Source organism: Theobroma cacao, chromosome 3 (assembly GCF_053813885.1).
Source record: "Theobroma cacao isolate CCN51 chromosome 3, ASM5381388v1, whole genome shotgun sequence".
Lineage (NCBI taxonomy): Eukaryota > Viridiplantae > Streptophyta > Magnoliopsida > Malvales > Malvaceae > Theobroma > Theobroma cacao.
Window position 1 is genome coordinate 6,241,317 of NC_142641.1, and position 24,472 is coordinate 6,265,788.

Here is a 24,472-nt window from a genome sequence, read left to right on the forward strand (position 1 = left end):
GGCTTATGCCATAAATCCATTCTTGGGGACACCTTGGCCGTGGCATCCTACCGAGACTTCCAAGGCTATTAAAATTCACATTTCACATAAATCATGTTTTTGTTTTGAAAACATAACCGTTCCTTGGCGTTGGCTGAGTTCTCCCTCACGTGGTGGTTTAGCGTGAAGTGAACCCTAAACTTTACCCCAGAAGATACCCTATGAAATACCCCATACTTTGATATGGTGATAAATAAAGTTGATCGAATGCAAATTGAGGTCAATTAAAATATTTAGAAGTGATAAAAGACGAAAAGAGTAGTTTAGGATAAAATGTTTCGCAAGTGAGAAAATAATAATAAAATAATAATAATATTATCGGAGGAGAATTTGTGAGATAAAAGGCGATTTGGAAGTCAAGTGAGGCATAATAAGGTATTTTTGGTACCAAGGAGACAAGATAAAATTTTTAGAATAAAATAATATTTTATTAATAAAATAATATTAAAATATTAATATTTAGCCGGATGTCGAAGTCAATCAAGAAGGAGGATCATATGGTTGATCCAAGTGGGGGAGAAGATGACAAGCCCGACTCTACAGAAATATTTGTGATGACATACATGTGGTGGATAGCATGTTTACATGCTAAGAGAGTCTTGAAAAATTTACAAAAGTCGGTATTGTACCTAGAGGTACAACAAAGTTGATTTAAGCCTCGAACTAGATCAAATAGAGTATTTACAATGAAATTAAGAATTTTAAAGTCCCAGAATGGGTTAATATGGTGATTCGGAGTTCGAGGATCAATTTGGAGTCAAATTGAAATTTTCGCTATCCAGGGGCAAAATGGTCATTTGCCACCTGGGGACACAATGGAAATTTTTAGAAAAGATTTTTGGCCCCATTTGACTTATTGGAGTAAGATTTGAGGTTTAGAAGTGAAAAATTTTAATTTCGGTATAATTTGGAGTAAAAGGGTAAAATGGTAATTTTACCATTCGGAATCGAAAATTTAATTTTTTGAAAGGATTTTGATCAAATTTAATTATTTGGAGTGTGAAATGAGTATGAGGAGTGAAAATTATGCATTATGGAAAATTTTCAATTTTTGGGGTAAAAATGTAATTTTTGAAAAGTTTAGGGGCAAAAGTGTAATTTTGAAAAATTTGCTCCACCAAAACTTTGGAAAAATCTGAAAATTTCACTTAAGACTTGGATAAGTCAAAGGGAATGCATGGTGAAAGAAAATAGGACAAGTGGATGGCTAGAAAAAAGAAATGAATTAATAAAATATTTAAAATATGAATAAAATAATATTATTTCATTAAACAATAAAAAGGCATAAAAAAAATCAGCCCACCCATTCTTCTTCTTCAACATTCGGCCAAGCAAGAAACAAGAGAGAGAAAGGAGAAAACAAAACCCTAGAGAGAGAAAATCAAAGAAAAAGTGTGAATTTTCAAGGAAATTAAGTGAAAAAGGTGAGATTTTTTCTATTAAGCTTGAGTTTTCTTATTCCCAAGCATTTCTCTTTATTTTTCATGATTAAATTACATGTTTTCATGATGAATTCAATTCTGAAAAAATGGGTTAGGAGAGAGAAAGTTGTTGGATTTATTTGATTTTAATTTATGTTAGTGTTTTTAGTTAGTTTAGCATATTTAGAAACAAAACAACAAGAAAAGAATTTATTTTCTCCCCCAACCATTAATGGTTGAATTTACCATGTAGTGAGTGAGGATGAGTTTGATTTTATTCTAGGAGAATTGGTTAAGGAATAATGAATTATGAGCCTAGAAAAATAATGAGAATTTTCGGAGCAAAAATACGAATTTTTACCCACGAGGGGTATTTTCGTAATTTACTATTGAGACTGATAATTTGCATCACACTGAGGGACATTAAGTTAATTTGGGTGCAATTGAGGTATAGAAACTGAAAAGAAATAAATTGGAGTTTAAACGAACCCGTTAGGAATTTAATCGGGTGATAAGACGAATTAGGCCAATACCGGGTTTAGATAGTTACCAGTGCATTTTTTCATTCCATATCATGCATTGGTAGTCTAAATTAGTTTAATTTTGATTTAGTACCAACTTAGTAAAATTCTCGATTTTGTACTGTGTCAAGGTGGTGAGTCCTCCAATAAAGGCAAGGAAATTGCATCCGAGGACCAGTAGACAGAGTGCTTCGAAAGTCTGCATTCTAGACATTGTGAGTAAACTTATTATTGTCTTAATTATCTAGAGTAGTTTTATACAACTGTGTGATTTTATGAAAAATGGATTTAAATGGTAAATTGTTATGTTTTAAGGGAAATTGTGATTTTATAAAATGATTTTATAAATTTTCTAGAAAATCGAATATTTGTTTTGAAAATAGAGTAATTGGAGACTGCTAGTTTGTGTTGCAAATTTATGGTTTTGAATTGAATGGCTTATGACAATAAATGAGCATGAATGGCTAAACTGATTTTGGTGTTATAATTATTTATACTGTGTATTCAGCCTTGAGAGGCTAGGTTGCGATAAATTGCCATGTCATGCTAGAATGAATTTTATTGATTGGTGGATTAAATATTAATTATTTACTGCAGAGGGGGTTCCGTGGACCAGCCTATTAGAGGGGCACGGTAAACTCTATTATATTATTACCTCGAACGGAGAGGCGCGTAGGGTATCTCCTGGGGTATAGCTTAGGGTTCACTTCACGCCAAACCACCACGTGAAGGGGAACTCAGCCAACGCCAAGGAACGGCTGTATTTTTCTCAAACAAAAATATATTTTAAGAGCATACAAAATTTTAACAGCCTTGGCGGACTCGGTTAGATGCCCTGCGCAAGGTATCACCGAGTATGAGTTTTGGCACGAGCCAAAGTTTTAAGAAATTCATAAGCCAAGTTGATTACTCGATTTTTATGGATTGATTTTATTTAGTTGAAATGAGTTGAATGGTAATGAAATTACAGTATGATGATTTATTTTAATTGTCTCCATTTACTCGACTTTAGATAGTTTAGATGGTATCTGTTTACTCACTGGGATTTTATAATCTCACCACCCTCATTTCCTCACATTTCAGGCTCAGGAAATTCCGTAGTTAGCTGACTTGAACAAGGACCTTCATTTGGACTCGAATCGGTAAAAGCTGTAGGTTTCCAGCTTCCGATGCATTTTGGTAGATATGGGCCCACGTGTCACTGTAAAAGAAATTTTATACTTTGGTTATTTGCTTTATAGTATATATGAATATAATTATCTTTTACGCTATAAGAATTATGTACCGATAGTTTTATGAAAATTATTTTACAAGAAAATAGTTTATTTTATTGAATATTTTTATCATATTCAAATGGTCAAATTTTCACTTCAAATGAACGTTTTAGATACTTAATTTTTTTTTCATTAAATATATATTTTCGGCTTACCTACTACATTTTTAGCAAGTTTCGAGGTTTTCGACAAAAATGACGAAAATGTCCCTGTGAGCCAAAAAAAAAAACATGTTATGTTATGATTTGGAAATGATTTGTAATCCTTCGTATTTTGATTATTTGATAACTATTGCTCACCGGGGAAGTGCGAAAGCTGATACGAGAGCCTTGCGAGGTTTCGATCGACATTCGGGGTGAAGAATGTTTGTCGAGGCTTCGCGGCAGTTGTCACGGGCTCGATGGGGAGTTCCGGGTCGTGACACCCTACGTGCCTCTCCGTTCGAGGTAAGAATATAATGGGGTTTACCGTGCCCCTCTAAAAGGTTGATCCACAAAAACCTCATACTGCAGTGATTAATTAATATATAATCCACCATATAATAAAACTCAATAACATGATAGGCAATTTTGTAATTCACAGTTTTTCAAGGCAACCAAACAATTCGCATTTCAATACAATTGCCAACTAGCCAATCATGCTCAATTTATCATAAGCTAGTCAATTTAAACAATCAAATTGCCACAATTAATAGTCTCCATGTACTCTATTTTTCAAAATCATTATTAATTTCAAAACAATTTATAAATTAATTTCATTGAAACTCATTTATTCATAAAACATGAAAATTTTACCTTTTTAAATTCCTTTTTCCATAGAATTCATGAAAGCATCTAAAAATCACCCTAGATAATTAAAATGACAGTAAGTTTACTCACAATGTCTAGAATGCAGACTTTCGAAGCACTCTGTCTACTGGTCCTCGGATGCAATTTCGTTGCCTTTATCGGAGGACTCACCACCTTGACACAGTACAAAATCGAGAATTTCACCAAGTTGGTACTAAATCAAAATTAAACTAATTTCCACTACTAATGCATGATATGGAAAGCAAAAATGCACTAGTAACTATCTAAACTCAATATTGGCCTAATTCGTCTTATCACCCGATTAAATTCCTAACGCGTCCGTTTAAACTCTAATTTAATTCTTTTCAATTTCTATACCTCAATTGTACCCAAATTAACTTAATGTCCCTCAGTGTGGTGCAAATTATCAGTCTCAATAGTAAATTATGAAAATACCCCTAGTGCGTAAAAATTCGTATTTTTGCTCCGAAAATTTTCATTATTTTTCTAGGCTCATAATTCATCATTTCTTAACCAATTCTACTAAAATAAAAATCAAACTCATCCTCACTCAATATATGGTAAATTCAGCCATTAATGGTTGTGGGAGAAAATAAATTCTTTTCTTGTTGTTTTGTTTCTAAATATGCTAAACTAACTAAAAACACTAACATAAATTAAAATCAAATAAATCCAACAACTTTCTCTCTCCTAACCCATTTTGATCAGCCAACAATTCATCATAAAAACATGCAATTTGAGCATGGAAAATGAAGAGAAATGCTTAAGGAAAATAGATTTCAAGCTTAAGTTGAAAAATCCTACCTTTTTCACTTGTTTTCCTTGATTTTCCACAGTTTTTCTCTTGAAATTCCTCACCTAGGTTTTGTTTTTCCTTTCTTTCCCTCTCTTCCTTGCTTGGCCGAATATTTGGGGAATAATGGGCTGATTTGTGCTGATTTTTAAGTTAAATAATAAAATATCCTAAGCTTGACACATGGCATTTTCTAATTGGTCTATTTTTAAAATTTTAAAAATTTAAACATTTTATCTCCACCACATGTTTAGTCAAGGGTCAAAGATGAAGATAAAGGAAGATCATGTGCTGGAAAAAATATCCTGACGGTGGAAAATTACAATTTTGCCCTTGAGGTGGCAAAATTATCATTTTACCCCTATACTCCAAATTATACCGAAATTAAAATTTTTCACTTCTAAACCTCAAATCATACTCCAATAAGTCAAATTATACTCCAATAAGTCAAATGGGGCCAAAAAATTCTTTTCTAAAATTCTCATTTTGTCCCCAGGTGGCAAATGACCATTTTCCCCCTAGTTAGTGAAAATTTCGATTTGACTCCAAATTGATCCTCAAACTCCAAATTACCATTTTAAGTTATCCATGAACTGTGAAACTCTTAATCTCACCTTAAAATTCCTATTTGATCTAGTTCGAGGATTAAATAAACTTTGTTGTACCTCTAAGTACAATACCGACTTTTGTAAATTTTTCGAGACTCTCCTAGCATGCAATCATACTATCATCACATGTATGTCATGAATAGTATTTTATAAGGTCGGGCTTTACATTCTCCCCCAGACTGTGGGAGCAATGTAAGTATATGGCAAGAGAAGAAAAAGGAAAAACTTGAAACAGACTCGAAAAAGGATCAAGATGATAATGATCCTAAAGATGTTCAGTGCCTTGTTGAAGCTTGTAATACTATAATCCTAGGCAGATGCAGTATGAGAAGGATAATAATCCCCTGTATAAAAGTCTTAAGAGTTGACTTTTGTCTTGTGTAATATAAACGGATGATGGAGTAGTTGTTTAAAGGACAGAAGGAGTATAAAAAAATCTTTTAGTATGACAAAGGTAGATTAGTAATATAAGTATTGAGGATGAATAATTATCTTAGTGGCAAGATCGATTATTTTAAATAAGTACTGAAGGTTGAAATAGGAAGCCATTAATGGTTCTAGCAATTATTAGATTTAATAACGATTAAACCTTGCAGTACTATGAATTGATCACCAGTTAACGAGATTAAGTCAAGGATTATAAATTTGAGTATGGAGGGAATTAAAAGGTGATACCGTAAAATTTTAAGATGAGAAATATAATCGGTTACAACTATGAGAATAGTGGGATACTATAAATAATGAATCATTAGGCGTGTGATGAAGTTGTGATCTATTGAACCATATGGGAAGATTGTCCTAAGGTGGGACATAGGACATGAGGATTTTTGGAGATGCTTATAGAGGGAGATATAAATTGTGAAGTATGTTTTCCCCCACAAGTTTTAAATTGTTCGAGAAATTATCATGGTAAGGATATGTGAATATTGATAGTGAAATATGCCCTAAGGCATAATTATGGCATATCACATAGATAATATAGATATGTTGGGGTCAGTATCCTGATCATGTATCTGTGATAGAAAATTTACTTTGCTAATCGTGGTATAGACTCAAAAAGGAGTCAAGCCCTTGAGAACGACTAAGGTAGTAACTCTAAAAGTAGAAGATTTGTTTTAATTAAGTAGATTCCAACGGCTACATTGAAATAAATTACCTTGTGGAGTATTAAGATGTAAAACCCAACCCTATAAACACATGTCATGACATACATGCACTGAGTAGCATGTTATTATGCTAGAAAAGCACCTAAGAATAGACGAAACTCGGTATCGTACCTAACGGTACACTTGAGTGGATTTAACCTCAAACTAGTTCAAATAGAAATTGTAGGATGAAATTTAATATTTTATAGTCCAGGAATGACTAAAAAAGATTGTTCGAAGTTCGAGGGTTCATTAAGGGTAAAATTGAAAATTTTGATTATCAAGGGCAAAAATCGTCACTTTGTCACCTAAGATAATAATTTGATCATGGAGTAAAATTTTTGACCAAGATTAACTATTTGGAGTATAATTTAATGATAGGAAGTGAAAATTTTCAATTCCGGCAATTTTTGGAACATAAGGGCAAAACGGTAATTTTATCGTTCTAGGGTAAAAACAGTAATTTTCACCACCCAAAACTTGTCAAAATCATAGGATTTATTTATTTTTGGTATGAACAACTATGGTATGTTAAGTGGTGAAAAATTTAAGTTTAAAGGATGAAATTTTAAAAATGGGCCAATGGAAAAGTGACACATGGCACTTTTTAATTATTTAATATTATTTTAATGGAAAATCAGCCCATTTAAACCCCATACTAAGTGCTGGCCGGCCATAAGGAAAGAACAAGAGAGAAAATAGAGAGTAAAGGAAGAAAAGAGAAAAACCAAAGAGAAACAAGAAAACTCAAAGGGGAATTCGCGTTTTTCACCCGTTTACGCGTCTAACGGTAAGATTTTTCGATTTTAGCTTGATTTCTACCTTTCCTATGCCTTTGTTTCCATTTAGCATGCTTGAGGAGAGAGATCTAAAAGTGACATCAAGGGCTGGATGAATTTCAAGGGGGGAGAAATTGAAATTTTTAGGTTTTGATTTTTAGTTAAATTGATAGTTTTAGTTAGTTAAATGTGTTTAGAAATTAAATTGGGCAAGAAAGCATTAAATTTTCACAATACCCACCCTTGTCTGAATCTGCAATGAGGTACAATGATGATGATCTGATTTTTATTCTAAGAGAAATGAAGAGAAAATGATGAAAAATGGTTAAATGTGATAGAAAAACAAAGTAGAAAATTTACCAAGTTAATGTCCCATTTTTGGTCGAATTTTCCAAGGAGGAAAGTGAACTGATTTTGGTGATTTTAGAAGGTTATTGGCTGATATTTAATGGTTAGAAATGTTGGAGAGAGAATGTGTCACGACCCGAAACCTCCCTCGGACCCATGACAACTGTCGCGAAGTCCCGATTGACACTCATTACCCGAAATGCCAATTAGAACCCCACAAGGATTACATATCAGTTTCTTGCCTTTTCTGTGAGAAATTGTTTTTAAACATTCCATTTTAAACAATTTTCAGTAGTTTTCGGCTCAAGTAAATCAAAAGACAAAAATATTTTAAAAAGATTTATAGACAAATATTACTATTCAAAATATTGATTAAAATATAAGATTTTTATATAAAACAATATTTATAGAAATACATGTGAGAAATCTTTTATAACTTGGAAGTAAAATAAATTCATACATACAATAATTTACAAAGTTATAATGTACAATAATAATTACAATGACAAGTGGCCCAAAATACAAGCTACCACAGACCTGAAATAAGGTAAAATAATTTATAAAGTTATAATGTACAATAATAATTACAATGACAAGTGGCCCAAAATACAAGCTACCACAGACCCAAAAGATGTCAACTAGAATCCTCGATAAAATAAGGTATCTACAAGCTACCACAGACTTGAAATGTTTGGAAAGGAGGTGGGTGAGATTTTGCAATCCCAATGAGTAAACAGACATTATCATAAATATCTAAAGGCGAGTAACATGGAGGCAAGTTTAAACAACAAATCATAAACCATTTCATAAGGTTTTCAATTTATTCCTTAAACCATAAAATATTTATAATTTACCAAAACAGTTGCTAAGGCTTATGTCTTTTATTAAAAAACAAGGCTCAAGCCAAAACTAATCCTCGGGGATACCTTGGCCGAGGCATCTAATCGAGTCCGCCAAGGTTGTTATGATATTTACATGTGAAACACATTTTTATTTTTAAAACAAGCCGTTCCTTGGCGTTGGCCGAGTTACACATTCACGTGAGGGTTCGACGTCAAGTGAGCTCTAATACTACCTCGAGAGTTACCCTCCTCGCCTCTACAATCGGAGTAACTATGTAACCGGGTTTACCGTGCCCCTCTAATAGGCAGTCCACGAAAACCCATCACTGCAGTGACTAAACCCACCAATTTTAATAAAATTTCGACAGTATAACGTGGCTTTTATTTATTTACCCAGCCTGCATAATAAAAACAGCTTACATAAATTCCCAATGCAATTTATCAAATATAGCCACCAATACTCATATTTCATAAGCCATTCATAGGAAAATATATATTTCAAAATAATTATCAGCCTCCAATTACTTAATTTCATAATCAACACAATATATTTTTATTTGTCACATTTATTTCTAAAACATCAAAAATCCCGTTTTAATCTCGTTTTCATTTCATAAAATACATAAAGAGTATTTAAAAATAAACTCTAGATAATTTACAATAATAATAAGTTTACTCACCGTTTGTACAAATTAACTGATTTTTAGGTGCCTTGATCACTGTTCGTCAAGTATTACTTCCTTGCCTTTACCGGAAGGTTCTCCTCCTAAACACATTACAAAATTTACACAATTCACCACATTGATGCTAAATCACTAAATAATTTACTTAAATCCTATACTAATGAATGGTATGAAATGCAATAGCCTAAAACGGCTTAAACGCGGTATTAACCTATTTTTGGCACTTTACCCGATAAATTGCTAACGCGTTCCATTTTAGCTCTAAATTGTCCCATTTTCTCTCAAACATTTCTAACCATTAAATATCAGCCAATAACCTTCTAAAATCACCAAACTCAGCTCGCTTTCCTTCTTGGAAAATTCGGTCAAAATGGGACATTAACTCGGTAAATTTTTCACTTTGTTTTTCTATCACATTAACCATTTTTCATCATTTTCTCTTCATTTCTCTTATAATGAAAATCAGTTCATCATCATTGTACATCAATGCATATTCAGCCAAGGGTGGGTATTGTGAAAATTTCATGCTTTCTTGTCCAATTTAATTTCTATACACATTTAACTAACTAAAACTACCAATTTAACTAAAAATCAAAACCTAAAAATTTCAAATTCTCTCCCCTAGAATTTTGGCCAGCCCTTGGTTTCACTTTTTGATCTCTCTCCTCAAGCATTCTTAATGGAAATAAAGGCATAGGAAAGGTAGAAATCAAGCTAAAATCGAAAAATCTTACCGTTAGACGCGTAAACAGGCGAAAAACGTGATTTTTCCTTTGAATTTTCTAGTTTTCCTTTGTTTTTCTCTTTTCTTCCTTTCCTCTCTATTTTCTCTCTTGTTCTTTCCTTATGGCCGGCCAGCACCTAATATGGGGTTTAAATGGGCTGACTTTTCATTAAAATAATATTAAACCATTTTTAAAAATGCCATGTGTCACTTTTCCATTGGCCCGTTTTTAAAATTTCATCCATTTGTTTTCAAATTTTCACCATACACTTGTCCCACATATCCATAGCTTAGATAAAATTCTCAAACTTATCCAAAGTCTTGGTGGAGTAATTTTTGAAATTTACACTTTTGCCCCCGTAAAAATGAAAAATTACATTTTTGCCCAAAAAACTGAAAAATTGCCCATAGACATATTTTTCATCCCTTATACTCATACCATTCCCCAATTTGTCAAATTTGATCTAAATTCTCTCAAAATCTCAAATTTTGTCCGCGGGTGGCAAAATTATGGTTTTGCCCCTGAACATCAAAATTTCTAATTTTACCCCAAATGAACCCTCGAACTCCGAACAATCATTTTTAGTCATTCCTGGACTGTAAAATATTAAATTTCATCCTGCGATTCCTATTTGAACTAGTTCGAGGTTAAATCAACTCAAGTGTACTGTTAGGTACAATACCGGGTTTCGTCTATTCTTAGGACTTTTCTAGCGTAATAACATGCTACTCAGTGCATGTATGTCATGACATGTGTTTATAGGGTCGGGTTTTACAGAATGGGACAATTTAGAGCTAAAATGTAGCGCTTTAGCAATTTATCTGGTAAAGTGCCAAAAATAGGTTAATACCGCGTTTAAGCCGTTTTAGGCTATTGCATTTCATATCATGCATTAGTATAGGATTTAAGTCAATTATATAGTGATTTAGCATCAATGTGGTGAATTGGGTAAATTTTGCAATGTGTCCAGGAAGAGAGCCTTCCGGTAAAGGCAAGGAAGTTGTACCCAACCAATAATGATCGGGGCACCTAAGAAGCATTTCATCTGTACAAACGGTGAGTAAACCTATTATTATTGTAAATTATCTAGAGTTTATTTTTAAAAGCTCTTTATGTATTTTATGAAACGAAAATGAGATTAAAACGGGATTTTTGATGTTTTAGAAATAAATGGGACAAATAAAAATATATTGTGTTGATTATGAAATTGAGTAATTTGAGGCTACCAATTGTCTTGAAAAATATATTTTCTTATGAATGGCTTATGATATATGAGTATATGTGGCTATATTTTATAAATGCATTGGGAATAGAATGTAAGCTATCTTTTACTATGAAGGCTGGATAAATAAATAAAAGTCATGTTATACTGTCGAAATTTTATTAAAATTGGTGGGTTTAGTCACTGCAGTGACGGGTTTCCGTGGATTGCCTATTAGAGGGGCACGGTAAACTCGGTTTCATAGTTACTTCGGTTGTAGAGGCGAGGAGGGTAACTCCCGGGGTAGTGTTAGAGTTCACTTCACGTCGAACCCCCACGTGAATGTGTAACTCGGCCAACGCCAAGGAACGGCTTGTTTGCAAAACTAGAATGTGTTTAACATGTAGATATCTTAACAACCTTGGCGGACTCGGTTAGATGCCTCGGCCAAGGTATCCCTGAGGACTAGATTTTGGCTTGAGCCATGTTTTTAATAAAGGTTATAAGCCTTAACAACTGTTTTAGTAAATTACAAATGTTTTATGGTTTAAGAAAGAAATTGAAAACCTTATGAAATGGTTTGTGATTTGTTGTTTAAACTTACCTCCATTTTACTCGCCTTTAGATATTTATGATAATGTCTGTTTACTCATTGGGATTGCAAATCTCACCCACCTCCTTTCCAAACATTTCAGGCCTGTGGTAGCTTGTAGATATCCAATTTGTTAACCCCTCTATCCCACAAACAGTAGGTTACTATCACCAATACTGGGTGTATTTATGGGCCACTTGTCATTGTAATTATTATTGTATATTATGACTTTGTAAATTATAGTATGTATGAATTTATTTTGTTCTCACGCTACAAAAATTATTTATGTATAGTTCTATAAAAATTGTTTTATAAGAAAATAAAATATATTATCAAATATTTTTATTTAGTCTAGTTAGCCAACTTTTCACTCTAAATGGATGATTTAGATTACAAAAATTTATTTTAAATTGGCAGTGGATATTTTCTACCATACGTTATATTTTTATCAGGTTTCGAAATTTTTTGGTAAAAATAACCAAAATACCCCTATGTGGCGAAAATTTTATTTTGATTGTTTTCGATCTAAAATAGTTTATATTCTCTTCAAACTCGATATTTAACAACGATTGCTCACAGGAAAGGCAAGAAACTGATTCGTTAGCCTTGCGGGGTTCCGATTGGCATTTTGAATAATGAGTGTCAATCGAGACGTCGCGAGGGTTGTCATGGGCCCTAGGGAGGTTCTGGGTCGTGACATAAGATCAATAATGTATTGATCAAAGTCAAATCTTAAGAAATAAAGAGGATGAGAGATTAATGAGAAGGGACATCAATGTTAAGTAACGAATTTGTGAATAAAGGATTACGACGATGGCATAGAAAATGAGTACTATAAAGAATTACTATGAGGATTTATAATTCTTGTATTAACTCGGTTGAATGAAAAGTGATTAAATGAAGCAACTCTTGTGGTAAACAGCAAAATAGTGGAGTTGACGTAGAGTCTTGTTTATAGTTAGTGACTGCAGCACCGATTATAGACAGGAGGCTGCGTAGACTCTTTATCTTGAGAAACCACTTAGTATAATCCTAATTGACATAAAGACTTATGATTAAGAGGATTATTGCTGATCAAATTCTAAAGGGTAATAATAAATATAAGTGAAGTATTCAAGTTGAGTTGGAAATAAATACAAGGAGCAACTCAAGATTCCTTATAAAGGAGATAACAAGAGAAGTTGAGCATCGAATAAAAGATAATACCACACCTTTTCTTTGAGTTTGATAAGTGAAATTTTGAGGATAAAATTTTATTTTAAGGAGGGTAGTGTTGTCAAACCCTATTCTATAAAATAATTACAACGTCATTTACATGCTCAATAGAATGTTTGCATATTTAGGAAGTTCGAGGAATCATTAAAAGACGATATTACCCCTAATGGTACCATTAAGTCGATTAAGTCTCGAACTAATTCAAATAGGAATTTTAAGGTGAAATTAAAAGTTTCACAGTTCAGGGATGACTCAAAATGGTAATTCGAAGTTTAAGGATCAATTTGGAGTCAAACTGAAATTTTCACTATCTAGGGGTAAAATGGTCATTTGCCACCTAAGGACAAAATGAGAATTTTTAGAAAAGATTTTTTTGGCCCCATTTAACTTATTGGAGTATGATTTGAGTATTGGAGTATAATTTGAAGGTTTGGCAGCGAAAAAGTTTAATTTTGGTGATTTTTGGAGTGTAGGGGCAAAATCGTAATTTTTCCACTCGAGAACAAAATTTGAGATTTTGAGAGAATTTAGATCACATTTGACAAATTGGAGAATGGAATAAGTATAAGGGATGAAAAATATGTCTATGGGTAATTTTTCAGTTTTTGGGGCAAAAATGTAATATTTCACTTTTACGGGGGTAAAAGTGTAAATTTCAAAAATTACTCCACCAAGACTTTGGATAAGTCTGAGAATTTTATCTAAGCTATGGATATGTGGGACAAGTGTGTGGTGAAAATTTTGAAACAAATGGATGGCTAGAATTTAAGGAATTAATAAAATAAAAAAAATGAATAAAATAATATTATATTATTTTAGCCTTTAAAAAGGCCAAAATTTCCATAATTCTCATCTTCTTCAAGCTGTCCAAACCAGGAGAGAAAAGGGGGAAAAGAAATAAGAACCCTAGCTGAAAATTTTGGGGAAAATCAAGAGAAATCAAGAAATCAAGCATTAAAAAGGTAAATTTCATTGATTTTCCTTGTGATTTTCACTACCCATGCATTTTTTTTCTCATTTCCATGCAAAATTAGAAAGTGGGTATGGACACCCATGCTGGCCAAACCTCCATGGATGAGTTTTGAGCTTGAGTTTTGGTTGATTTTAATTGAATTAAGTGATTTAAGTTAGGTTATATTGAAACATAGCAAAAATAAGCTAGAGAAATAATTTTCTCCCATCGAAACCCATTATGCCGAATTTTCTAGGGGAATATTGGCTGCTGATCTTGATGTTTATTTGAGGAATTATGATGAATAATGATGAATTATGAGCCTAGAAAAATAATGGGAATTTTCGAAGCAAAAATATGAATTTTTACCCACTAGGGGTATTTTCGTAATTTATTGTCAAGACTGATAATTTGCACCACACTGAGGGACATTAAGTCAATTTGGGTGCAATTGAGGTATAGAAACTGAAAAAAATTAATTTGGAGTTTAAACAGACGCATATACCGATTTATCGGGTAAAAGATCGAAATAGGCTAACATCACGTTTAGGCAAAATTTAGACATTTTGCACTTCATATCATGCATTAGTAGTATAAATTAGTTTATTTTGGTTTAGTACCAAATTAGTAAACCTCTTAATTGTGCAATTTGTCAAGGTGGCGAATCCTCTGGTAAAGGCAAAGAAATCGCACCTAATGAGTAATAGTTGGAGTTCCCGAATTTAGTTTTCTAAAACTGTGAGTGAACTTATTATCGTCTTAATTATCTAGAGTAGTTTTATACAAATGTGTGATTTTGTGAAAAATGGGTTTAAATGGTAAATTGCTATGTTTTAGGAGAAATTCTGATTTTATAAAATCATTTTATAAATTTTCTGGAAAATCGAATACTGGTTTTGAAAATAGAGTAATTGGAAACTGCCTACTTGTGTTGTAAAATTATGATTTGAATTAAATGGCTTGTGATAAATTGGCATGATTGGTTGAATTTATACTTGTGTTGAAAAATATGAACTGTTTGTTTTGCCTTGATAAATTGGTTAGTAATGTAATTGCCATGTTATGCCCTTGAGATTTGATCAATTGGTGGATTAAAGATTAGCTACTGCAGTGGTGGGGGGTTCCATGGACCAACCTATTAGAGGGGCACGGTAAACTCTTTTATATTCTCACCTCGATCGTAGAGGCACGTAGGGTATCTCCTGAGGTGGGCTTTTTGAGTGCATTTCACGTTAACCACCACGTGAGAGTGAGACTTAGCCAACGCCAAGGAACGGCTGTGATGTTCAATGAAAAATGTGTTTTATACGAAATATAAATTTTTAACAGTCTTGACAATTTCAGTGGGATACCTTAACGAAGGTATCCGCGAGAATGATTTTGGCAGGAGCCAAGTTTTGTGAGATATATAAGCCATGTTGATTAATTGAGTAAACTGAATATTCATGTTATGAAACATATATTGGAAAAGAATATTTTAATCCGTCTCCATTTACTCGCCTTTAGATAGTTTAGATGGTATCTGTTTACTCACTGAGATTTTATAATCTCACCACCCTCAATTCTCCACATTTCAAGCTCGGGATAGCCGGTAGATAGTCGATTGCATCAAGGACTTCAATTAGCCTTACATCGACAAAATTGTAGGTTCACAGACTCGCATCTTATTGGTTAGTTGGGGGTCCACGTGTCATTGTAAAAGTAATTTTATACTTTAGTTATTTTATACTTTAGCTTTTACACCATGTTTTTAGCGGGTTTTCGATATTTTTGAAGAAAAATAACGAAAATGCCCCTGTGAGCCAGAAAATAATATTTTATTATTTTGATTTGGAAATGACTTATGATTTCTTGAAACACGAGATTTAATAATTGTCGCTCACCGGGGAGATGCGGAAGCTGATATGTAAAACCCGATCCTATAAACACATGTCATGACATACATGCACTGAGTAGCATGTTATTATGCCAGAAAAGCACCTAAGAGTAGACGAAACCCGGTATCGTACCTAACGGTACACTTGAGTTGATTTAACCTTGAACTAGTTCAAATAGGAATTGTATGATGAAATTTAATATTTTATAGTTCAAGAATGACTAAAAATGATTGTTCGGAGTTCGAGGGTTCATTAGGGGTAAAATTGAAAATTTTGATGTTTAGGGGTAAAATCGTCATTTTGCCACCTAAGATAATAATTTGATAATGGAGTGAAATTTTTGACCAAGATTAACTATTTGGAGTATAATTTAATGATAGGAAGTGAAAAAGTTTAATTCTGGTGATTTCTGAAGTGTAGGGGCAAAATCGTAATTTTACCCCTTACGGACAAAATTTGAGATTTTGAGAGAATTTTGATCAAATTTGACAAATTAGAGAATGGTATGAGTATAAGGGATGAAAAATATGTCTATGGGCAATTTTTCAGTTTTTTGGGCAAAAATGTAATTTTTCACTTTTACGGGGGCAAAAGTGTAAATTTCAAAAAATTACTCCACCGAGACTTTGGATAAGTCTTATAATTTTATCTAAGCTATGGATATGTGGGACAAGTGTATGGTGAAAATTTGGAAACAAATGGATGAAATTTTAAAAATGGGCCAATGGGAAAGTGACACGTGGCATTTTTTTAATGATATAATATTATTTTAATGAAAAAGCAGCCCATTTAAACCCCATTTTAAGTGCTGGCCAGCCATAAGGGAGAACAAGAGAGGAAAGGAAGAAAAAAAGAAAAACCAAAGAGAAACAAGAAAATTCAAAGGGGAATTCGCGTTTTTCACACGTTTATGCGTCTAACGGTAAGATTTTTCGACTTTAGCTTGATTTCTACCTTTCTTATGCCTTTGTTTCCATTTATCATGCTTGAGGAGAGAGATCTAAAAGTGACATCAAGGGCTGGACGAAATTCTAGGGGAGAGATTTTGAAATTTTTAGGTTTTGATTTTTAGTTAAATTGATAGTTTTAGTTAGTTAAATGTGTTTAGAAATTAAATTGGGCAAGAAAGCATTAAATTTTCACAATACCCACCCTTGGCCAAATCTGCAATGAGGTACAATGATGATGATCTGATTTTTATTCTAAGAGAAATGAAGAGAAAATGATGAAAAATGGTTAAATGTGATAGAAAAACAAAGTAGAAAATTTACCGAGTTAATGTCCCATTTTTGGCTGAATTTTCCAAGGAGGAAAGTGAACTGATTTTGGTTATTTTAGAAGGTTATTGGCTGATATTTAATGGTTAGAAACGTTGGAGAGAGAATGGGACGATTTAGAGCTAAAATGGAGCGCTTTAGCAATTTATCAAGTAAAGTACCAAAAATAGGTTAATACCGCGTTTAAGCTATTTTTGGCTATTACATTTCATACCATGCATTAGTATAGGATTTAAGTCAAATATATAGTTATTTAGCATTAATGTGATGAATTGAGTAAATTTTTGCAATGTGTCTAGGAGGAGAGCCTTTCAGTAAAGATAAGGAAATCGTACCCAACGAGTAGTTATCGGGGCACCTAGAAAGCTTTTAGTTTGTACAAACAGTGAGTAAACTTATTATTATTGTAAATTATCTAGAGTTTATTTTTAAATGCTCTTTATGTATTTTATGAAATGAAAACGAGATTAAAACGAGATTTTTGATGTTTTACAAATAAATGTGACCAATAAAGATATATTGTGTTGATTATGAAATTGAGTAATTGGAGGCTGTTAACTGTCTTGAAAATTATATATTTTCCTATGAATGGCTTATGAAATATGAGTATCTGTGGCTATATTTTGTAAGTGTATTGGGAAATTTATGTAAGTTGTTTTTACTATGCAGGCTGGATAAATAAATAAAAGCCACGTTATACTGTCGAAATTTTATTAAAATTGGTGGGTTAGTCACTGCAGTGACAAATTTTCGTGGACTGCCTATTAGAAGGGTACGATAAACCCTGTTATATAGTTACTCTGGTTGTAGAGGCGAGGAGGGTAACTCTTGGGTTAGTATTAGAGCTCACTTCACGTCGAACCCCCACGTGAATGTGTAACTCGGCCAACGCCAAGGAGCGGCTTGTTTTAAAAATCAAAATGTGTTTCACATGTAAATGTTACAACAACCTTGGCGGACTTGGTTAGATGCCTCGGCCAAGGTATCCCCGAGGATTAGTTTTGGCTTGAGCCTTGTTTTCTTTTATAAAAGACATAAGCCTTAACAACTGTTTTGGTAAATTACAAATATTTTATGGTTTAAGAAATAAATTGAAAACATTATGAAATGGTTTGTGATTTGTTGTTTAAACTTGCCTCTCTGTTACTCGCCTTTAGATATTTATGATAATGTCTGTTTACTCATTGGGATTGCAAAATCTCACCCACCTCCTTTCCAAACATTTTAGGTCTGTGGTAGCTTGTAGATACCCTATTTTGTCGAGGATTCCAGTTGACATCTCTACCACACAGACAGTAGGTTTCTAGCACCAACACTGGGTGTATTTTGGGCCACTTGTCATTGTAACCATTATTGTACATTATAACTTAGTAAATTTTTGTATGTATGAATTTATTTTACTTACACATTACAAAATATTTTTTACACGTGTTTCTATAAATATTGTTTTATATGAAAATGTTATATTTTAATCAATATTTTGAATAGTGATATTTGTCTATAAAACCTTTTAAAAAAATTTTTTTCTTGGGATTTATTTGAGCTGGAAACGACCGGTAATTGTTTTAAATGGAATGTTTAACAACAATTGCTCACAGGAAAGAAAAGAAACTAATATGTAAGCCTTGCAGGGTTCTGGTTGGTATTCCAGGTAATGAATGTCAATCGGGACGTCGCAGCGGTTGTCATGGGCCCGAGGGAGGTTCCGAGTCGTGACATGATACGAGAGCCTTGCGAGGTTTCGATTGACATTCGAGGTGAAAAATGTTTGTCGAGGCTTCGCGGCTGTTGTCACGGGCCCGATGGGGAGTTTCGAGGCGTGATACATTTTCAGTGTTTTTCAATAGACATAACTATCGAATCACATTAATTAATTGTCCAACATTTTCAACAGACTCAATTGTTGAAATACACTAGTTCAATGTTTATAAAGAGAACGTACTTCCAAAACAAACTTTCACTTGAACGAATTCTGCAGTAGGCATGTTGTATCTTGGAGAGTCCTTATTTGTAAATCTCCATAATACACAATAACTTTTTAAAGATAGCATATTACAGCATACCTCAAGCTTTCTGACTTATTTTCTTATACTACTTTTTCTAACATGTTCTACAATAAATTTCGTAACACATAATTTACCAGCATATATCGTGAAACTTTAATACATGTAAGCACCCAAATCTTGTTTTTGAAAAACAACTTTTGACATCATCATTTCTTTTATCTTTTCTTCGAGTTCCTTGGCAAAAACAACAAAAAACCCTATCTACCCAATTACCGTACTTATCTTTATGTCCTTTTGTTAGTTGAATATTGAACCCTACTTCTTTGACATACCTATTTTAAAAATCATAAATATCTTATTCTATTTCAGTCACGACCCGGAACTCCCATCGAGCCCGTGACAACCGCCGCGAAGCCTCAACAGACATTCTTCACCCCGAATGCCAATCGAAACCTCGCAAGGCTCTCGTATCAGCTTTCGCACTTCCCCGGTGAGCAATAGTTATCAAATCTCGCATTTGAAGAAATCAATAGTCGTTTCCAAATCAAAACAATATAATATTATTTTTTGGCTCACAAGGGCATTTTCGTCATTTTCTTTAAAAATACCGAAACCCACCAAAAATATGGTGTGTGGGCGAAAAACACATGTTTCATAATTAAAAGTAAATTTAGATGTCTAAAATAATTATTTGAAATGAAATTATAATTGTTTGAATAAAATAATAATATTCAATAAAATATTCTATTTTCTAAATAAAAATATAATAATATTTATAGAGAAATTCGTAATTTATTTTTGTAGTGTAAAAGCTAAATATATTCATACATACTTTAAAGCAGTTAACTGAATTATAAAATTACTTTTACAGTGACACGTGGGCCCCTAACTGATCAAAAAGGTGTAAGGCTACAAACCCTTACTTTCTAGGATGCAACTCCGAGATTAATTCTCGTCTTAATCAACTATCAACAAACTATCCTAAGCCTGAAAATAAAATATTTTATTTTCTAAATAAAAATATAATAATATTTATAGAGAAATTCGTAATTTATTTTTGTAGTGTAAAAGCTAAATATATTCATACGTACTTTAAAGCAGTTAACTGAATTATAAAATTACTTTTATAGTGACACGTGGGCCCCCAACTGATCAAGAAGGTGTAGGGCTACGAACCCTTACTTTCTAGGATGCAACTCCGAGATTAATGCTCGTCTTAATCAACTATCAACAAACTATCCTAAGCCTGAAAAATGGATAGGAAGAGTGGTGAGATTATGATTACATAATCCCAGTGAGTAAATAGACACCATCTAAACTATCTAAAGGCGAGTAAATGGAGACGAATTAAAATTGTAAAACCTGACCCTATAAACACATGTCATGACATACATGCACTGAGTAGCATGTTGTTACGCTAGAAAAGTCCCTAAGAATAGACGAAATTCGGTATTGTACCTAACGATACACTTGAGTTGATTTAACCTCGAACTAGTTCAAATAGGAATCGTAGGATGAAATTTAATATTTTACAGTCCAGGAATGACTAAAAATGATTGTTCGAAGTTCGAGAGTTCCTTTGGGAAAATTTTGAAAATTTTTATGTTTAGGGGCAAAATTATCATTTTGCCACCTAAGATAATAATTCGATCATGGAGTGAAATTTTTGACCAAGATTAACTATTTGGAGTATAATTTAATGATAGGAAGTCAAAAAGTTTAATTCCGGTGATTTCTGGAGTGTAAGGAAAAAATCGTAATTTTACCACCCACAGACAAAATTTGAGATTTTGAGAGAATTTAGATCAAATTTGACAAATTGGAGAATGGTATGAATATAAGGGATAAAAAATATGTCTATGGGCAATTTTTCAGTTTTTTGGGCAAAAATTTAATTTTTGACTTTTACTGGGACAAAAGTGTAAATTTCAAAAAAATTACTCCACCAAGACTTTGGATAAGTCTGAGAATTTTATCTAAGCTATGGATATGTGAGACAAGTGTATGGTGAAAATTTGGAAACAAATGGATGGCTAGAATTTAAGGAATTAATAAAACATTAAAAAACTAAAAAAAATAATATTAAATTATTTTAGCCTTTAAAAAGGTCAAAATTTCCAGAATTCTCATCTTCTTCAAGCCGTCCAAACCAGGAGAGAAAAGGGAGAAAAGAAATAAGAACCCCAGCTGAAAATTTTGGAGAAAATCAAGAGAAATCAAGAAATCAAGCATTAGAAAGGAAAATTTCATTGATTTTCCTTGTGATTTTCACTACCCATGCATTTTTCTCATTTCCATGCAAAATTAGAAAGTGGGTATGGACACCCATGCTGGCCAAACCTCCATGGATGAGTTTTGAGCTTGAGTTTTGGTTGATTTTAATTGAATTAAGTAATTTTAGTTAGGTTATATTATAACATAGCAAAAATAAGCTAGAGAAATAATTTTCTCCCATTGAAACCCATTATGCCGAATTTTCTAGGGGAATATTGGCTGCTGATCTTGATGGTTATTTGAGGAATTATGAGTCTAGAAAAATAATGAGAATTTTCAGAGCAAAAATACGAATTTTTACCCACTAGGGGTATTTTCGTAATTTACTGTCGAGATTGATAATTTGCACTACACTGTGGGACATTAAGTCAATTTGGGTGCAATTGAGGTATAGAAACTAAAAAAAATTAATTTGGAGTTTAAACGGACGCGTATATCGATTTATCGGGTAAAAGACCAAAATAGGCTAACACCGCATTTAGGTAAAATTTAGACATTTTGCACTTCATATCATGCATTAGTAGTATAAATTAGTTTATTTTGGTTTAGTACCAAAGTAGTAAACCTCTTAATTGCGCAATTTGTCAAGGTGGCGAATCTTCTGGTAAAGGCAAAGAAATCGCACCCGAGGAGTACTAGTTGGAGTACCCGAATTTAGTTTTCGAAAACTGTGAGTAAACCTATTATTATTGTAAATTATCTAGAGTTTATTTTTAAATGTTTTTTTTAGGTATTTTATGAAATTAAAATGAGATTAAAATGGGACTTTTGATGTTTTAGAAATAAATGTGACAAATAAATATATTGTGTTGATTATCTGAAATAAGAAACTTTTGATCATGAAATTGAGTCATTGGAGGCCGCCAATTGTCTTGAAAAATATATTTTCCTATGAATGGCTTATGATATATGAGTATGTGTGGCTATATTTTATAATTGCATGGGGAATTTATGTAAGTTGTCTTTTATTATGCAGGCTTGGTAAATAAATAAAAGTCACGTTATACTGTCGAAATTTTATTAAAGTTGGTGGGTTTAGTCACTGCAATGACGGATTTTCGTGGACTGCCTATTAGAGGGGCACGATAAACCCGGTTATATAGTTACTCCGGTTGTAGAGGCGAGGAGGATAACTCCCGGGGTAGTGTTAGAGCTCACTTCACGTCGAACCCGCACGTGAATGTGTAACTCGACCAACTCCAAGGAACGGCTTGTTTTCAAAACTAATATGTGTTTAACATGTAAATATCTTAACAACCTTGGCGGACTCAGTTAGATGTCTCGGCCAAGGTATCTGAAATACCCCATACTTTGATATGGTGGTAAATAAAGTTGATCGAATGCAAATTGAGGTCAATTAAAATGTTTAGCAGTGATAAAAGACGAAAGGAGTAGTTTAGGATAAAATATTTCATAAGTGAGAAAATAATAATAAAATAATAATAATTTTATCGGAGGAGAATTTGTGAGATAAAAGGCGATTTGGAAGTCAAGTGAGGCATAATAAGGTATTTTGGGTACCAAGGAGACAAGATAAAATTTTTTAAAAATAAAATAATATTTTATTAATGAAATAATATTAAAATATTAATATTTAGCTTGATGTCGAAGTCAATCAAGAAGAAGGATCATATGGTTGATCCAAGTGGGGGAGAAGATGACAAGCCCGACTCTATAAAAATATTTATCATGACATACATGTGATGGATAGCATGTTTGCATGCTAGGAGAGTCTTGAAAAATTTACAAAAGTCGGTATTGTACCTAGAGGTACAATAAAGTTGATTTAAGCCTCGAACTAGATCAAATAGAAAATTTATGATGAAATTAAGAATTTTAATGTCCCAAAATGGTTTAATATGGTAATCCGGAGTTCGAGGATCAATTTGGAGTCAAACCAGAATTTTCGCTATCTAGGGGTAAAATGGTCATTTGCCACCTGGGGACAAAATGGAAATTTTAGAAAAGATTTTTTGGCCCCATTTGACTTATTGGAGTATAATTTGACTTATTGGAGTAAGATTTGAGGTTTAGAAGTGAAAAATTTTAATTTCGATATAATTTGGAGTAAAAGGGTAAAATGGTAATTTTGCCACCCCAGGGGCAAAATTATAATTTTCCACCACCAGGATATTTTTTCAGCACATGGTCTTCCTTTATCCTCATTTTGACCATTGACTAATTGTGTGGTGGAGATAAAAAGGATTAAAATTTTAAAATTTTAAAAACGGGCCAATGACATGATGCCATGTGTCATACCTTTATTATTTTATTATTTCTTTATAAAAAGGCATAAAATCAGCCCATCTTCCACCCCATGGCCGGCCAAACCAGCAAGAAGAGAGAGAAAATAAAAACAAAACCCTAGAGAGAGAAAATCAAAGAAAAAGTGTGAATTTTCAAGGAAATTAAGTGAAAAAGGTGAGATTTTTTCTATTAAGCTTGAGTTTTCTTATTCCCAAGCATTTCTCTTTATTTTTCATAATTAAATTACATGTTTTCATGATGAATTCAATTCTGAAAAAATGTGTTAGGAGAGAGAAAGTTGTTAGATTAATTTGATTTTAAGTTATGTTAGTGTTTTAAGTTAGTTTAGCATATTTAGGAACAAAACAACAAGAAAAGAATTTATTTTCCTCCATTACCATTATTGGCCAAATTTTTTAGGGGAATATTGGCTGATGATCTTGATGTTTATTTGAGGAATTATGATGAATAATGATGAATTATGAGCCTAGAAAAATAATGGAAATTTTCGGAGCAAAAATACGATTTTTACCCACTAGGGGTATTTTCGTAATTTGCTACCAAGACTGATAAATTGAATCTCATTCACAGTCATGGAGGTAATTTAGTTATAATTGGAGTGTAGAAAGTGAGAAGAATTGATTTGGAGTTAAATTGGAGATAATAGGCCGAATTAGGTCGACACCGCATTTAAGCAGTTGTCGGATAAGTTGTATATCATATCATGCATATATACCGAGCCTGAAATAATTTATGATAAATTGACACAATTTATTGAATTTTGTATCATGGATTATGGATAGGTGGTGAGTCAATTGTTTCGGGGTAAGAGACTGCACTCGAG

The 24,472-nt window shown here is 32.8% G+C and overlaps 2 long non-coding RNA genes across 3 annotated transcripts in view; one reads left to right on the plus strand and one right to left on the minus strand.

The window, feature by feature from the left end:
- LOC148763525 (uncharacterized) overlaps window positions 1-24,472 on the minus strand; it is a 68,342-nt gene that overhangs the window by 30,810 nt on the left and 13,060 nt on the right. Inside the window, exon 4 of one of the 2 annotated variants that reach the window (XR_016025127.1) lies at window positions 9,274-9,345. The exons of the other annotated variant lie outside the window; for it this stretch is intronic. This is a non-coding gene — a long non-coding RNA (uncharacterized LOC148763525). Of the gene's footprint in view, window positions 1-9,273; window positions 9,346-24,472 lie in introns of those variants that run through there. 2 annotated transcript variants of the gene reach the window in all.
- LOC148763526 (uncharacterized) lies at window positions 1,342-3,113 on the plus strand. The gene is made up of 3 exons (XR_016025566.1): window positions 1,342-1,463; window positions 2,113-2,196; window positions 3,065-3,113. It is a non-coding gene; the product is annotated as an uncharacterized LOC148763526 (long non-coding RNA).